This window comes from Mytilus edulis, chromosome 12 (genome assembly GCF_963676685.1).
Source record: "Mytilus edulis chromosome 12, xbMytEdul2.2, whole genome shotgun sequence".
Lineage (NCBI taxonomy): Eukaryota > Metazoa > Mollusca > Bivalvia > Mytilida > Mytilidae > Mytilus > Mytilus edulis.
In genome coordinates, this window is record NC_092355.1 from 62,981,516 (window position 1) to 62,988,516 (window position 7,001).

Consider the following 7,001-nt stretch of genomic DNA (forward strand, 5'->3'; position numbering starts at 1 on the left):
ATAATTCACCTCTTCTGCAAATGCTTGTCATATATGACAGGTTGGCGAATTAACAGCTATTGAGACTCTGGTATAACAAATCAACCAACTTCAATTTTTGTGTTAATTAATCTGTCTGTATTCAGCACTTTTTGTGCTGACATGAATTATCATTAATATGGTTATATTTATAAATTAACTGTTTACAAAAGTTTAAATTTTTTGAAATACTAAAGGTTTTTCTACCTCAGGAATAGATTATGTTCTTCTCATATATGTTATGATGGTGTGATACTAAACACCTAACGGGAAGGATTGTGCCTTATGTTCATATGATGAAAGCATAATCTTTCAGTCAGTTTAATTGAAGTCTGGAGCTGGCATGTCAGTTAACTGCTAGTAGTCTGTTGTTATTTATGTATTATTGTCATTTTGTTTATTTTCTTTGGTTACATCTTCTGACATCAGACTCGGACTTCTCTTGAACTGAATTTTAAGTGCGTATTGTTATGCGTTTACTTTTCTACATTGGCTAGAGGTATAGGGGGAGGGTTGAGATCTCACAAACATGTTCAACCCCGCCGCAGTTTTGAACTAGTATATATTTGTTTAGGGGCCAGCTGAAGGACGCCTCCGGGTGTGGGAATTTATCGCTACATTAAAGACCTGTTGGTGACCTTCTGCTGTTGTTTTTTATTTCTATGGTCGGGTTGTTGTCTCTTTAGCACATTCCCCATTTCCATTCTCAATTTTATCTTACCTGTATTTGGCAAAAACACTTTTAGGAATTTTGGTCCTCAATGCTCTTCAACTTCGTACTTTATTTGGCCTTTTTATTTTTTTGGGATTCGAGCGTCACTGATGAGTCTTTTGTAGACGAAACGCGCTTCTGGCGTATATACAAAATGTAGTCCTGGTTTCTATGATGAGTTTATTTACAACCACTAGGTCGATGCCACTGCTGGTGGAGATTTATTTCCCCGATGGTATCACAAGCCCAGAAGTTAGCACTTTTTGTGCTGACATAGATTTTTTTGAAATATTAAGGTTTTTCTACCTCAGGAATAGAATTCCTTAGCTGTATTTGGCAAAAATTTTATGAATTATGGTCCTCAATGCTCTTCAACTTCGTACTTTATTTGGTCTTTTTAACTTTTTGCGATTCGAGCGTCACTGATGAGTCTTTTGTAGACGAAACGCGCCACAAGCGTATATACAAAATTTACTCCTTGTATCTATGATGAGTTTTTCTGTAAGTCTATCAAATACATAAGATATGTGTTATATGAGATCTATTGGTTATGGACTTGTTAATAAATTAATACCATGACTTATATTTTGAACTTAGAAATTCAAAGGTATTTCATGTTTGTCTTTTTTATTGCAGAAAGTGTTCATGTTAAGAAACGTCTTCCACATGTTACGGGCCAGAAAAATACAACTCTATACTTAACTTGTATGGTTCAGGACTCTTGTTTTAATTTTGCTAATACTACTATTACCATTATTTCACACAATGCTGTAAGTATCAGAAAAATAAAAATAGATTACTTCGAAAACTTATTATATGTAACTTTTCTAACATAGTAACACAACCAAAGACAGGTCCAACTGAAAATATTGATATCAAACGCGGTTGTATTAAACAAACTTTTAAAACCAACAAAACGAGTAATGATTCATCAAACGACAAAGCTTTTGTTTAGGCTCAATATTATGGCCAAAGTCTTAATATATCGCATTTAATGTGGGGTTTTAAAATGACATACCATTTATCAAATTTGACCATTACATAATGAGTAAGTGAACATTTTTAAATTAAGTGAAAACAATAGTATTTAGTACTAACAATTCGTAGGAATTTGAAGTGAAATGATCTCATAGTTCTTTAAGCCTAACAAAATATATTTCATTTCAATGAGATATGATTAATACATCGAAAGAGCTCTATTCACGTGCCCACTGTCATTATTCCTGTCAAAAACAAATTAAGTTGTAATAAAGAATGCGTCCAGAATGTTTCTAACCCGACAAAAATACAACTTTTATCACGGGATGTGTACTCGTATTAAATATATTTTTTGGGAATCTCATGAAGCTATTGTGAAATAACCTCTCAATCAAAAGAGGACCTTTACAACCGTATAGGAAATTATCAGTACTATTCAATTTATTATTATTTATTCGGAATACAACCTTAGGGGTATCAACCGTAACTACTTTATATATTTGTAATTTAGCAACAGAGAACTTTAGAAATGTGTTAACCTTTTTGTTAAATAAACTTATGCAGTCTCGTTGCAAATGAGGCTAACATCCGACAAATTTGAATCGTCTTGACAAAAGGAAATTTTACTTGAATTATAACACAGAATTAATATTCACAGCCACCTGTTGTAACAGGGCTACCAGATACTTTGAAAATAGATATGGAACAGATTCGAGACAATTTCAGTTTTCACATCTTTCATGTTGAAGATCCCTCTGATGACAATGTGTCATGTGACTTGAGTAAAATAACTCCTTCTACGGATGAATTAATTGTAAAGATGGATGGCAATGGTAATCAATATAATTATTCTAAAACTTTCAACATAAAATGATAAATAAGTGTGTAGAAGAATATTAAAAAATGGATACATTATAGGTCGAGTATGAGTTTTATTACTGTACGACGACAATAATGATCTTATTCACAATATTCGAACATCTTCATAAAACAAAAGCCTTAGAGAAAACAGATTATAGAATTTTGTTACTTAAACGCTTATTATCTGCCAATTTTGATTGTGCTAAGTAAGTAATAAATTTTGCTAAGAAAGATTTATAAATATATAATCATGAGAGCGCCTTAAAACCACCAAAGAGCTTTGTTCAAAGAGTGTAATTTGCCGAAAAAAACATTAGTCATTCAAACATAATTTATATGACTGTCAGCTATTTATGCGAACCTCTCTGATTTTTTTAACTATCATTTGATTTTATTAACTTTACGGTTTTATTATTTTGATTCATGGAACTGTATTTATTTGTTTTACTTGAAGTTCTTGTGTTTTTGTATGCTGCAATATAGTTTATGTTCCGTTACTTATAGCTTCTTTTATTTTACAGATGCATATTTACTTGTAACCAACCATATCAAAAACAATTTAACATTCGAATATGAGCTTCAAATATATTGTACTGATGGAACTGATGACACTGTTTTCAACTTAACCGTCCATTTTTGTACAGAGAACAATTGTCAAGGAATTACAGCATCCAGTCAAAGTAATAAACTTCAAATTATACTTGTGTATGTTTCAATTGCTGGGATGCTAATAATCATTATTATATCTGTGTATTACTTATGGAAACGACAAAAGACGTTAAACATTGAAAATGGATCACATGATAGTAGTAGAAATAGTCGGTATGTATCAAGAATACAGCTGAACTCTGCTGTCCAACCGTATGATGACCTTGAACAAAATGGACACCAACAAATACCAACAGATAATGTTGAAATGTCTCTACAAGATACAACCATTTATGAAAATACAAATCCATTCATTTGAATGTACTTGCTCATGGTTAAAGGTTAGGGAGATGAATCAGGGGTATTTAATTTCATATTTGTATTGACACAATCTGTACGTTATAGATACTAGTTTTAATAAAGGTATTAAAGATTGAGTGACGTTGTGATTAAAAAAATCTACGTATACTGCCCAAAACAACAAATTATCTTAATAATGCATCCGGTAATTGAAGACAATATATAAAAGGACGTTTACCTCTATTTTTCAAATTTTTTTTGGTTAAATTTTGTTCACTCATGACCAACACTTCATTAAAGACAATGTTTTACAAAACTAAATAAAATTGAGATTCGAAATATGGAATGTGTCAAAGAGACAACAACCCAGCCGAAAAACAAATACACAGCAATACCCACAGTAAAATTCAATTCAAGAAAAGCGAATCCGATGTCAGAATAAGTAGCAAAAGAAACTAAACAAAATAACAATGATACATGAATTAGAAAAAAAACACTACTAGCAGTAACTGACATTACTTGAACTGGTTGAAAGATTATTTCTTCATCATATGATTATTAAGCACAACCCCTCTCGTTAGGGGTTAAGTATCACACAGTTGTACCATAATACAATGTCCGAGAAGAACTTAACTCGTATCATCTCAACAACTGGTTTCAGAATAAATTTGTTAAGAACTCTATAAGTTAAACAATATTTAAGCCAAAAAAAATATCATCTGTAATGACCTGACAACAGTTTCGTAACTTTTTTCTTTCTTAAGTCTGTGATTTTTAGCTTTTGGGTGAATGACGACATTTTGAGTTTTGTAAATAATATCACCTTACACGATTGGATCTGATAAACACATGATGCATGAACGTATAAGATGTCTGCATGTTGATTAATATTTACGAATGATGCCATCGTACCGAAATTAAAATTAGGTGAATGATTTGACTAGTTTGTGATATCGAAACTCTGGTCAGATTTTGGTTTGGTTGGTCTTTGCTGATATTAATCTTACATCGAAACTTGTAACAATACAGTCTGAAAAAAAGGCGCAAAGTTAGTCCACGTTGGAATTCCGATAACTTGACGTTATACAGAATCTCAAAAGCGAACAAAAATGTTATCTAGTAAAAAACAAGTGCAGTTACACTATCAAAGCAGGTCAAATTTTGTTTGTTGTTACTAAAAAATGACCTCAATGAGTTTGAACATATATTAACATTCTGTCTTTTTTATGTGTTGTCCATGTAACACAACTATAGTTGAATGTAGTGCACACAAGTATCATCAATTTTTCGTTAGAATTTATCATATCAGAGTTTAAAAGTCAGACGGTCTTTCATTTTGATGTGTGCTTTCCTTTTAACTTTGTGTTTGTGTACTTTGCAGATCTATTAAATATCAAACTGTCTTGCCAAGGGCTGGTTTGCATTTTATATATTGTTTTAAATTTGCATTATTTTCCATTTGCGAAAATTTTACAATGTACTTGAGGGTTAATCTAATTAGTCGATTTAATTTACAAGCGGCACAATTATTTCTAATTGAAATTGTATGTCAATTACTCAAAAAGGCAAAGCTGACTTAATGAACATCTGATATATTTCCCGGTTATGATGAGGTCCGTGCTGCTCAATCTTAGTTTTCTATGTAAAGTTTTTTTGTTTTTTTTTGTCTTTCAGTTTTACAACTGCGTTCAACTTGTCAGTTTGATTTAATTGATTTAGAATTGTGGTGTCTTTTGCCTTTAATACAAAGAATTTGACTATTCTTTTTCAACCACATAGCTCCAAATGTTTACAGTATTTACAAAAAGACGTAGAACATTTATAAAATGTTTACATCTGATGTTAAATAAATACATATGAAAAAATGTGGTATGACTGCCGACGTGATAACTCTCCTTCCATCAAAAATATATGTGTATAGTGTCAGTATCGTTCAGTCTAATTTTTATCTGTTGTTGTGCTTTCCAGTGGCCACATTCATTAGGAATACAATATTTTGTTTAAAATGCTCACTCATAATCCTCGTGTAGGAAAATCTGTCTATATCCATTACCAATGAAGGTTATAGTTTGTTATCCCGATTTTGTTTTTTGTCCATGGATTTATGAGTTTTGAACAGCGGTATACTACTGTTGCCTTTATTTATGTTAAATTTACAAGCATTTGTTCGTTTATCCGTTTAAAAGTTTAGATACGGCATACGTATATATTTGGCATTCTGTAACGTGTTGTTTATAGTTGATTAATTACACCCGACGTCTAAACATTTCTATTGAATTTGTAAATTTTTAGAATACATCTAAATGATTTTTTTTTACTAATATGAAGAATAAATAATATATTCTTCAAAAACTATAAGTTGTTTCTGTAGAGGGATATATCCATTTGAATAGTGGATTCTTCAAAAACTACTGTCCACAAGGAAAAAACAGACAATTAATTCAAAATTTTAGTATACGCAATATTTGCTCCGTTTTGTATGGCTTTTACTACATGTAGTTATATAACATGCTTACCAACATATGTGATGACGTTTTATCTGTTTCTAATGAGACTGCATTTATTAAAGCAGGTGTCCGTGATTTACATAAATGTACTGTTACACAAACAATAGGGTGCCTGAACATTTCAATTAAACCACTTATTTTGTTCCAATGCAGTCCACCATAGGACATAGATGAACATGATCACGTTATTTAGTAAACTTATAACTAGTTCTTGTAAAAGCTGTGAAAAACGGAGCAAATATTTCGTATACTAATGTTTTGGAATTAATTATGTTTTATTTCCTTTTTGTGGACAGTAGCTCTTGCAGAATCCACTATTCAAACAGCTAGGGTACTGTCAATTTATATATCTTCATTAAAATGGATATAGCCATTAACAGAAAAAACTTCTCTTGGAATTATTATATCAGAAGTGAATAAAAATAACAGCTTTACATAGATGCTAGCATGAGTATTGCAGGACGAATACTTTATTCCATTAGAAAAACTAGGTTGTAATGCCACGGAGGATTAACACGTGCAATATTCAACGAAATCTATCTGTGCTATGCATAACCAGGACTGATTATGACTAAGCAATTTTACTCTTAAGCAATCCACAGATAAACACATTCAATAGTCTTCACTTGGATAATTGTCACTTGTGGCGGTTATACACAGAAAGCAACTGTCATTCTTGTACATAGCGTGATAAATTGTGTAAATAAATACAACACGTAAACTATATCAGCGTCAATGTTAATAAATATACAAAATTAAACAAGTTTCCCTCACAGGATCGAATATTTACTTTCAATATATCAACTACCAGAGGTTGCATCTCTATAACAAAACTTATCTACAGTCAATATAAAATTGTAAAGCAGTATATATATATGTTGTTTTCCCCCTTTGGTCGGGTTGTTGTCTCTTTGACACATTCAAAATTTCCATTTTCAACACCCAACACTTTGACCGGTACCGAAATAGATTTGGCT